Genomic DNA, 12,330 nt, shown 5'->3' on the forward strand with positions numbered 1-12,330 from the left:
AGATTTTGCCAAGGCTAATGTGATAAATAGAGAATTATGAAGGAGTTGCCAAGGCAAGTGATAATGAGGAAGAACATATAAAAAACTGACAGAAAAATTACGGGACAATGAAATGAGGCTTAGATGGATTATACTTGAAGGTTTGAGCTTTGAACTTCAGGGGAAAAGAATCACAATTACAAATGCACAGGAACTGCGTAGATTTTATGAAGAACATAAAGAATTCGCACCATGATGGATTACAAATTATTGTCTTGGAATGTAAATGGACTAAATTCACCACAAAAAAGAAGGGCAACGTTTCATTGGATTAAAAAGCAAAATTGTAATATAGTTTGTTTACAACAAGTGCATATTAAACAAAATGATTACAAATTTTTATGGAATAAACAATTGGGACTAGAATTTCATTCATTGGCTAAGCAGAAGAAAAGATGAGTGATTTTTTTATATATTTAACAAGAATTGGAGCCAAAATTAGTGTTTAAAGATAAAGATGGAAGATTTGTAGCAGCAGAAATAATTTTAATGCAAAAAAAAAATACGTTGTTATTGGGACTGTATGCACCTAATGGTGCAAAGGATGCTTTTTTAAAAGACATTATACAACAATCTGATGAACTGACATATGACCAGGTTTTGATAATGGGGGACTTTAATGGAACAATTAAAAATACACTGGATAGGTCTGGGGGGGGGGGGGGTGGAATAATAATAAAGAAGGAAAATTGCCAAAGTCTTTTTTTGAATTGGTCAAACAAGAAAATTTGGAGGATATATGGAGGAAATTTAATCCTGAAGTGCGGGACTACACTTTTTTTTTCAGCAAGACATAAAACTTTTTCCAGAATTGACATGTTGTGGGGCACTAAAGATTTAGGTCTTATAACAAGGAAAACAGAGATCAATTGGGGCTGATCATAACCCAATAATGTGGATTACAAAATTGTCTAAGAAATTGAGAAGATGGAGATTGAATGAAGATTTACTACAGATTAAATAGTGACATCCCTAGAAAATGAAACTAAAGCTTTTTTTCAAATGAATGACAAAGAGGATATTGAATTTCAGACCGTCTGGGACGCCTATAAAGCAGTAATGAGAGGAATATTGACTACTTTGAATAATAAAGATAAGAGAGCAAAAGAAAAACAGTTGTTGGACATTCAAAATGAAATAAAGAAAAAAGAAGGGTAGTTGAGAAAAAGGCCAGAGAAAAAGAAAATTATAAGGGAAATTACAATACTACAAATGCAAATGAGACATTTGTTAAATAAAGAATTGGAATGGAATCTGAAAAGATTGCAGCAGAAATCTTTTGAAGGAGCAAATAAACCTGGAAAATATTTGGCTTGGCAATTGAAGAAAAAGAGAGAAAATTAATAAAATTGTGGTAGATGGAATAGAGGTGGTTAGCCAAGAGGAAATAAAAAGAGAATTTTTTTAAGTATTATGCCAAGTTGTTTAAAGGTGTTAAAATAAAGAAAGAAGATGAGTATTTACAAAAGATAAAAATAAAACCCTTAACAGAAAATACGCTGAAAGTTTTGAATGATCCAATTGAAAAGATAGAAATTGAAGCAGCAATTAACGCAATGAAAAATGGAAAGGCACCTGGGCCAGATGGATATACAGCTAAATATTTTAAAACCTTTAAAGAGGAGTTAATACCGAAGTTGCAGAAGTTGATGAACATGATAAGAATAAAAGGGAAAATTCCAAACACATGGAAAGAAGCTGTTATTTCATTGATTCCAAAGGAAGATAGAGATGTCACGAATGTAAAAAATTACAGACCAATTTTGCTTTTAAATAATGATTATAAAATATATACAAGAATCTTGGCAGAACGGCTTAAACAACATTTGATAAATTTTATAAAGGAAGATCAAGCGGGGTTTCTTCCCAAAAAGGCAAATAAGAGACAATATTAGAACTGTTGTAAATATTGTAGAATATTATGAAAGACATCCAGAAAAGGAAGTAGCATTATTCTTTGCAGATGCAGAGAAAGCATTTGATAATCTAAACTGGGACTTTATGTTTGCAGTTATGGAGAAAATGGAGTTGGGAGAAGACTTTATAAGGATGATAAAAGCAATATATACTGAACAATGTGCAAGGCTATGTATAAATGCAGACCTTACAGAAGATATGATAATTAGCAAAGGTACAAGACAAGGCTGTCCGCTTTCCCCATTGTTGTTTATGACTCTTGAAATATTACTGATGCAGATTCAAGAAGATAAAGAAATAGAAGAATTAAAAATAAAAGGATTTACTTACAAATACAGAGCATTTGCAGATGATATAATGTTTATAAATGAAAATCCTATACAAGTTACACCTTTGCTGTTAGCCAAAATACAAGAATATGGGGAGTTAGCGAGACTTTATATCAACAAAGAAAAATCAATTTTTTTATGTAAAAACATGCAAACAAATAAGCAACAGGCCTTACAGAGACTGATGGGCTGTGAAGTTACCTCCAAGGTAAAATATTTGGGTGTGGCGATAACAATGAAGAATACTGTTTTTCCAGGAATAAACTTAATTTGTCATTGCTGGGTAGAATAGCTGCAATTAAAATGAATATTCTACCAAGAATAATGTATTTGTTTCAAACTATTCCTATTGTGAAAGATAGTAAACAATATGATAAATGGCGAAGAAAAATTTCAGAATTTATATGGTCTGGGAAGAAACCAAGGATTAAAATGAAAATTTTGACAGATGCAAAAGAGAGAGGTGGATTTCAATTACCGAACTTAAAATTATATCAAGAAGCAGTTTGTTTAGTGTGGATAAAAGAATGGATAATGCTGTTAAATAAAAAACTCTTAGCGCTGGAAGGTCACGGAAATAAATTTGGCTGGCACGCATATATGTATTATGGAAAAAAGAAGAAGATGGACGGTTTTTTCTCTCACCATTATATAAGAAATAACTTGCTAAACACATGGATAAAATACAAGAAATATGGAGATGAGAGAAGACCGTTATGGATAGTGCCAGCTGAAGTAATAAAGATAACAGCTGAGATGGATGAAGAAAAGTGGTTGTCATATAATCAATTATTAAAAATGCATGGTTGTAAAATAGAATTGAAAACTACTGAAGAGATGAATAATAAATATGATTGGTTTCAAATGCGACAAATAAAGAGTTTGGTGGATAATGATATCAAAACTGAATAAGAAAAGAACAAACAGAAATGGAAAAAGTTCTGCTTGGAGACAATGAAAAATTAATTTCAAAAATATATTAATTACTTTTAAAATGGTCTACGGAGGATGAAGTAGTGAAATCTCAAATGATTAAATGGGCAATTAATGTAAATAAAGAAATACAGATGGAAACTTGGGAATACTTGTGGAAGTATTCTATGAAGCTTTCGACGTGTTATAGTATTAAAGAGAACTGTTTTAAAATGATGTATAGATGGTATATGACTCCTAAACAATTGGCAAAGATGAGCAACAAGATGCCAGATAGATGTTGGAAATGAAAAAAAACATGAAGGTTCTTTCTACCATATGTGGTGGACTTGTGAAAGAGCAAAAAAGTATTTGCAGATGATTCAACAAGAAATTTCTAAGATCTTGGGATATGAATTTAAGAAAGTTGCAGAGACTTTTCTGTTGGGATTACAAATGGAAAAATTTCCAAAAGAAGATAGAACTATAATTTGGTACTTGCTTTCAGCTGCTAGGACATTGTATGCGCAGTTGTGGAAGCAAGAAAAAATACCAGAGAAATGGGATTGGATTATAAAAGTTATGACATGGAGTGAAATGGACAAATTAACAAGAACTTTAAGAGACTATGATTTAGAAGTTTTTAAGATGGAGTGGAAAAAGTTCAGAAGATATGTAGAAAAAGAGTGGAAAATAAAAGGACATTGGACAATTTTGATAATGATTAAGTTTTAGAAAAAAGAAGAGTATTATTTTTTTGTTTTTATTAGTTAAGGGTACCTTTAAATATTAGTATTTTAAGTAAATAACACTGGCGTGGGTCAAGTAACGGGAGGAGGGGTGGGTAGAAAGTAATATATGGGATAGATAAAAGAAGTTATACATGATGCAAGAAATATAATTTGTTACCATATGTTACCAAATAAAATTGTTTTAACCAAGACTCCTGAATGGATATGACTCACCTGTAATTCCTTGGTATAATTAGGACAATGAGAAAGTTCTCTTACATTTACACAGCTTGGTTGGATGAGCTCTGCAGCAGGTTGGAATAACAATGTCTAGGCATCAAGGCCACAAATTCTGCCTTCTATAGATGCTCAAAAAAATTCTCTACTTCCTGCCTTCAAAATATTTCTACATAGAAGTACCTTCTCTCACTGAGGTTTTATATTCTTCTGCCTCCTAGTTCTTCAGAAACCACTGTTCAGGATAATAGGATGCTGCCATGGCCCTTCTTTATGGGACCTAGGATTGTTGTTCTGCTTAGAATGTTTCTGCAGTGCAGTATCGCCTAGGCACCAAGAAGGATGGGAGAACAATATAGAATATGATGCAAGGATATCTATTAGGGCTACTTCCCCTTTTTTTCCTTCCAGAGGAAGCGTTCTCTACAGGGCCTTCTATGCCTGCTCAGATGTTTTCAAGGAGGGTGAAAGAAGGGACGATCAGAAGGACTGTAGTCTTGCCCAGGGATCTGGAAAACTAGGACATGACAATAGGGTGTGGGATTTGGGTTGGGCCTCTGTGCTGTTTGAAATTCAACTTCCTAATTCTTAGAAGAATTACACTTTATGGTGAGGGCTAGCTCACACATCTGATGAAGTCTAATTGGCCCTAGGCCCGTAGCTACAAGGGGGCCTGTGGGGGCACAGTCCCCTGATTGCTAGGCAGGGCCCCCTGACTTGGGGCCCCTAACCAGCTTCCAGTGCCTTCTCCTGCATCCTTCTCCATTCTGCATCCTTCTCCATTCTGCCGTCGTCATACACTGTTGCTTCTGCTTGCTTTGAGGACGTGATTATACACAGTTGCTTCTGCTTGCTTAGGGGCTGGAAGAATTCTCTGACCCCTCAGCAAGCAGAAACAATGGAGCACTTTTGGAGCCCAGGACTGAAACTTAAGCTCCCTGTTGCTTCTGCTTGCTTAGGGGCTGGAAGAAATCTCTGACCCCTCAGCAAGCAGAAACAATGGGGCACTTTCAGCGCCCAGGACTGAAAGTTAAGCTCCCTGTTGCTTCTGCTTATTTAGGGGTTGAAAGAAATCTCTGACCCCTCAGCAAGCAGAAACAACCGGGCATTTCCAGTGCCCAGGACTGAAAGTTAAGCTCTGTGTTGCTTCTGCTTGCTTAGGGGCTGGAAGAAATCTCTGACCCCCCCAACAAGCAGAAACAACAGGGCACTTTCGGAGCCAAGGACTGAAAGTTAAGCTCCACCTTGCTTCTGCTTGCTTAGGGGCTGCAAGAAATCTATGACCCCTCAGCAAGCAGAAACAACGGACCACTTTCAGCGCCCAGGACTGAAACTTAAGCTCCCTGTTGCTTCTGCTTGCTTAGGGGCTGGAAGAAATCTCTGACCCCTCAGCAAGCAGAAACAACGGGGCACTTTCAGCGCCCAGAACTGAAATTTAAGCTCCCTGTTGCTTCTGCTTGCTTAGAGGCTGGAAGAAATCTCTGACCCCTCAGCAAGTAGAAACAACCAGGCACTTTCAGCACCCAGGACTGAAAGTTAAGCTCCCTGTTGCTTCTGTTTGCTTAGGGGCTGGAAGAAATCTCTGAACCCTCAGCAAGCAGAAACAACGGGGCACTTTCGGAGCCCAGGACTGAAAGTTAAGCTCCACCTTGCTTCTGCTTGCTTAGGGGCTGGAAGAAATTTCTGACCCCTCAGCAAGCAGAAACAATGGGGCACTTTCGGAGCCCAGGACTGAAAGTTAACTCAAAGTTGCTTCTGCTTGCTTTGGGGACGTGATTATACACAGTTGCTTCTGCTTGCTTAGGGGCTGGAAGAAATCTCTGACCCCTCAGCAAGCAGAAACAACGGGGCACTTTTAGTGCCCAGGACTGAAAGTTAAGCTCCCCGTTGCTTCTGCTTGCTTAGGGGCTGGAAGAAATCTCTGACCCCCAGCAAGCAGAAACAACTGGGCACTTTCAGCGCCCAGGACTGAAAGTTAAGCTCCGTGTTGCTTCTGCTTGCTTAAGGTCTGGAAGAAATCTCTGAGCCCCCAGAAACCAGAAACAACGGGGCACTTTCAGCGCCCAGGACTGAAAGTTAAGCTCCACATTGGGCTGACGTTGGGCTAGAGGGCGCCTGCAAGAAGAGGCTGTTCTGGCCCTCAAGTGGGGCAGCAGGGGTAGGGGGGGAAGACTCCATTGCAGACAGGGCAGGGTAGGGTAGGCTGGTGCACACAAGTGGAGGTCCTGGCTGCAGTCCAGGGCTGGGGATCAGTGGAGAGGTGATGTTCACCTGCAGGGGTTTACTGGCCTGGTCTTGCTGGCCACCTTAGTGAGGGTGGGAGCTGCGCTTGGGCAGCCTCGGCTCACCCTCCAACAGGAAGAAATCTGAATTGGAGGTCTTGTAACCCCAGAAGTCAGTTGCGGCTTGGTGACGCCTTCCACCCCCCCCTTGTCCCGCCAGATCATGCTACAGGTAAGGGCAGGAGACCGTGCGGCACACATCTAAACCTCTGAGTGGCTCCCCACCAGAGCTGCTGGAAAGGGGGTGGAAAGGGATCACCTTAGGGTAGCTGTGGGGAGGGGGGAGGCTGTATGGCAGCAAGCTGGCAGCTTTCCTCCTCAGCGGTGGTAGGAGAGAAGGCCATGGAGGTTGGGGCCACTATGTGCCCCCTGAAAAAAATCAGGACCCCCCAATTCTTCAAATCCTGGCTACAGGGCTGATTGGCCCTGTGAGCCATCAGAAGTTTTAGCATCCGCTAGCTCAAGTGCAGCCAAGCATAGCCACTACACAATCCCTATTATGAAAGGTATGGACCAGAAAGCTTCACCCAACAAAATCCAGATTCTGTGCAAGCAAACACAAACTTTGTTCCAAAAGGTGGAGATTATTAAAGTATATCTTTGAAACACAATCACCTCTCAGAGGCACAGCTGGAGGCTTCATGGTGAGCAGCTTCCCCAAGGATAGGGAGTAAAGACAGTGCAATTCTTAGTCCCAAACTAAGACATCAAGGGCTACATAAACTGCTAATGGATACAGTAAATAAAGAGTGAATGGAATGAAATTAAGATGCTTCACTACCAGGCTTCATTGCGACAGACCCAGACACTGCTTCAGAGGACAACAGCTCTTACCTTACCTCCCTGTTCTAGCAATCTCTCCTCTATATACCCCTGTCCTAATTCCACCCCCTAGTCCCAAACTAAAGATACAGGAAAGACCTGAGGTGGTGGTAGTAAAGTGAAATTAATACCAGAGAGGAATAAATTCACAGAAATGGCTTGAGGTTTCTAAATCCTACTTTTCTTACAGAAGCAGTACAGTAAAAGTAGTCAGGTCAAAGAAGTCGGTACATATATGAATAGCTAGATGATAAACACCCTGACCTGGATGGCCCAGGCTAGCCCAATATTGTAAAATCTCAGAAACTAAGCAGGGTTGGCCCTGGGTTAGTACTTGGATGAGAAAGGGCCAAGGAAGTCCTGGGTTATTATGCAGAAGCAGGCAATGTCCAACCACCTCTGTTCATCTCTTCCCTTGAAAACCCAATGGGGTTGCCATAAGTCGGCTTTCAGACACCAGATGATTAGCAAACTTAGAAAGAGGGAAAGGAAGGGAAGGATGAATATAACTCATTCTAGGGAGGTCCAGGGCAAGCTGCCTCAGTGAAAGGTATTGGCTCTCACTGAGACCAATTCCCCACTAGGCTTGTTCCCACATCAGAGCTCTCCCCCCCCCCACCCAATGCTTCCGTCGGATTTCACACAAGTTGCCCCAGGGCTGCAACTTGCCTCGCTTCTTTCCCACGGCAAGCAAGATTCTCTGATAACTGGTTTCTGCTTGCTGCGGGAAAGAGGAGGGCTGAGTGGCAGCCCTGGGGCAACTTGTGAGAAATCAGACGGAAGCGTTGGGAGGAAAAGAGCTTTGATTCCAGAAAAAGCCTCGTGGGGAATCAATCTAAATCATATCCTATAATACAGCAGCAAGATGTCCTTTCTAAAGCAACCTTCTTCTGTTTCCATAAGCTCAAGAGAGAAGCAAAAATGGAGCAGTGTTATGGAGATTGCAATAGCCAAGCCAGGAAGAACATCAATAGTCATGGTGGAGGTGTACCTCTACAATATCCAGGAACTGGCACTTGCCCAAACCAGCCAACTACTGATGCTAAGATTATTTCTTTCATGTAGGCAGGGGTCATTCTGTAGAAAAAGAGGTGTCAGAGCTCATTAGCACAAGTCACTTGCACAACTTATTTGCATATGCCACACACTCCTGACTTCACTAGGTGGTGTACGAAATTATACCAGCTCAACATCTACCGTAAAATGCTTCTTGGATTATAATTGCCATAATAAAGCCTTATTCCAGGGGTCCAGGGGTCCAGTTCACTGGCCTTAAATAGGGGGCCAGTTCACTGTCCCTCAGACTGTTGGAGGGCCAGACTACCGTTACTGTACAAGGCCGCGGGCCGTCAGTTCTCCGTCTTCTGCATCTCTCTCCCTTCCCCACACCACACACCCCGGCCTGGGAACTCACCTCACCTCGGTATCACCTCACACTCTGTCTCCGCCGCCTCAGCCCAGTGCTGGAAGTGTGCGTTGCTAATGCGAGTTTAGGTCGAACGTTACTTCCGGTCTGATTTTGCCATAACCCGGCGGGCCGCATAAATGTCCTCAGCGGGCCGCATCTGGCCCGCGGGCCGTAGTTTGAGGACCCCTGCCTTATTCTCATCATACTTTTTAAATTACTATCTCTATGTGGCCACAGTGGCGTGATGGAGATTTTCATCTGACTGCTTTATATGTTTTGGTTATTTTTCCATTTTTTGTGTGGGGGAGGAAATATTAGAAAGTTTGTCAAATCTTAGAGTTCAGCAAAATTCTCAGATGGGGGTTGAACAATGGAGCCCAGAAGCAAGGGGGGGGTTAAGAAAGAAAGAGCACAATAAAATTTAGAGGTTCTGGAGCTCCGCTCTTGTGAGCTCCTGCTGAAAATGAGTCCTGCATGTAGGGGTTGGCTACAAAACTTGCAAACTGCCCTGAAGAGCAAGAACAAAGTGTACAGATCCTCACAGCACATTGTGTGGAGTACATGTAGAGTTGTCAACAACCTGGAGAAAAAATGTCCTGTCCCCTTAACAAAGGCTTAATATGTTGAAATGTGTAGAAATGAACTTTCTATGGCATAAAGGAAAATACTATGACCTGGTAAATAATTGCCTCTATTCAAGGAACAAGGCTTTATTTTTCCATGTCGCTGACAACCTTAGGTACATGTGATGGCAAAAAACAAGCAAACTCAAACCCTGCTAATATGTTAAAAGGGAAGCAATGAGCAGAGGCGTCACTAGGGTGGGTTGCACCCTGGGGTGTAACTTGATTCAAGTCACACCCCCCATTGGGCATCACCCCTTTTGGAGGGCTGCGTCACCCCTCCCTTCCCTTTGGCTGCCTCTCAAACCAGGCGGCGCTTGCCGTTGGTGGGAGGGGAAGCGCTCTCTCTCACACACACACACAAACTCTCCCTTCTGTGTTTCTCGGGCAGGCGGGCGGGCGTGCGCCGTTGGGCCGAGTGCGCGTGCAGGCGCATTCCCATTCCCTGCTCCTCTCTCTCTTCACTCCCTCCCTTTCTCTTCCCCTCTCCTGGCGAGGATTGGTCGCCTGGGGCCAATGAGAGTGCTCTGGGGGAGGGCCGATGGCTCCCTTGGCCCCGCCCTATTGACGCCGCTGGCAATGAGTACAAGCTAAATCTTGGAACAAGCACCCCCTTTCTACGGCAGTGTGCTTTTGAAAACTTGGCTTTCAATTATGTACCCTAAAGCGGAAAAGTACACCTGTCTGCAAAATCTAGCAAGTACTGCAATATCACAAAGACTGCCAACCTTTGTAAGCCTCAAAACATAAACAGTCTTTATTCCTAATTTCTTTGAAAAAATAAGTGAAGTTCTCCCCCGCCCTTTCTTCCTGGCTTTGAGAACAAATGCTTTCACGTTCCAGTTTAAATTGTCTTTAATAAGAAGCTGCATATAAATAGCAAACCCCTTGGCAAACACACACCTAAACATTATTTTTTGCATGTCTGCATTTTCTTCCGCTTTGTGTGTGTGTGTGTGTGAGTTCTAACATATATTTGTCAGTTCTTCCTCCTAACTAATATATATATTGGTTAGGAGGAATCTTGCATATATATATATATTGCATGAAGATATCCAACACTGCTTCAAAACTTGAAAAACCTTGAGCAAAGCTGTCTCAGTCCTGGACACAAATCAGTGATGCCAAGGACTCAGTGCAAATCATAACAAGGGAGGTGTGCACAAAACCTCAAAAAGGATAACATTAGAAAAGTAATGTGCCATTTAGTGCTAATAACTACTCATCTCACATAGAAACTGCAGAACTATTTACAAGACAGGCTCTATTTAATTGTTAATGTTAGTCCCTCTTTTGTATTTTTGAGAGATTTTGAGAATATCTTGTTAGTCTGCATTGTTACAGCTGACATTCTCCAGGATTCTGCCTCCTTCCCTACCTATCTACTACAATGACTTTCTCCCCTTTTCTTCCAGAAGGATGGGAGGGACACATTCTTCTCTTCTGGTTCCTGTGGGTAGGGGACTGTGATTCATCTGCTTTTGTAGAAGGACCCACATTCAGTTTCTGGAATCTCTGGTTCAAAGGATCAGGAAGCAGATGATCTGAAACACCTCTCCACCTGAGAGGCACTACGAATCAGACTAGAAGAGGGACAGGCTAACACTGCCATGTGTGCTGTCATGGACACAGTATTTGCTTGGCATTGGCAGGAACTGGCATTGGCAGAACTGCTGCGGCCAGTGGTGTGGGAGAGGGCAAGAGGCATGGCTTTTGTCTGTCATCATTTCTCAAACCAGCAGAGCCACCAGGCAAATCCAAGGCAAATCCTGGAAATGCTGGCAGCAGCACTGGGGCTTGGTGTATTCCAGGAGTGTCTGGCCAACACTGTAATGTCCCGCTTTTGCTGTGGGTTCCCAGGTTAAGGTATTCACTCAGGTACCCATGCTCATGTCCATTTCAGCAGAGACAAGCTGGCTCAAAACATCAGCCACTCTCACTCTCAGCTAATGCAGTTGTGCCTGTTTTAAACAAAGGCATTTATACTTAAATATGCCAATAATATCCCATAAATATGTCAATCAGTACAATTTTTATATTAAGTCTTAAATGATGCATTTTATATTGTTAAAGCAGCATAATAAGTTTAGGCTTAATAAGAAATTAAGCATTGCTTGACTTCTGTTTTCTGTCTAAATTTCTGTTCTTTTCCACATGAACACAAGAAACTGCCTTATACTGAATCAGACTGTTGGCCCATCAAAATCAATATTGTCTACTCAGACTGGCAGCAGCTCTCCAAGGTCCCTGCACAGTTTCCCATCACCTACTGCCAGCTCTCTTAACTGGAGACACCAGAGACTGAAAGATTGAACCTAGGACCTTCTGCATGCCAAGCAGATGCTCTTCCACAGAGCCTCGGCCCCTCCCCTACACTTCAACATTTCTGGGGGAGGGGAAAAACCAAACATTTTCTTTCCCATGGCTTCATAATTTCCATCAGATTCTTTAACTGTAGTCTTGATTCTGGTAAACACACATGCAAATATATGCCATTAGCCACAAACACCAATGCCCAAATCTGTGCTCCTTCTCTTCCACCACCACCAACATGCCTGTAAGGGCCTCTCTAGACAGAATCGGCATGGCATATTTAGGGTGCTGGGCTAGGATCTGGGAGACCCTGGTTAGTATCCCCCATCTGCCATGGTAGCTTGCTGGGTGACCTCGGGCCAATCATGTATTTTCAGCCAAGCCTATCTCACAGGGTTGTTGTGAGAGTAAACTGGAGGAGAGGTGAATGATGTAAGCTGTTTTGGGTTGCCATTGGGAAGAAAGACAGGGCATAAATAAAGCAAGTAAGTAAATAAACATTGCTGAATATACAGAGGTCACAGATAGTCTGTTATTTATAATGTGATCCCTTGTGATAGCAGATATTAAGAGGATTATATGTGTGTGTATATGTCTGTCTGTCCGTCCGTCCCTCCATCCCAGGGCTTTTTTTGAGCAGGAACACACAGGAATGCAGTTCCCGCTGGCTTGACATCAGGGTGTGTGGCCTAATATGCAAATGAGTTCCTGCTGGGC

Source organism: Heteronotia binoei, unplaced genomic scaffold (assembly GCF_032191835.1).
Source record: "Heteronotia binoei isolate CCM8104 ecotype False Entrance Well unplaced genomic scaffold, APGP_CSIRO_Hbin_v1 ptg000466l, whole genome shotgun sequence".
NCBI classification, from domain to species: domain Eukaryota; kingdom Metazoa; phylum Chordata; class Lepidosauria; order Squamata; family Gekkonidae; genus Heteronotia; species Heteronotia binoei.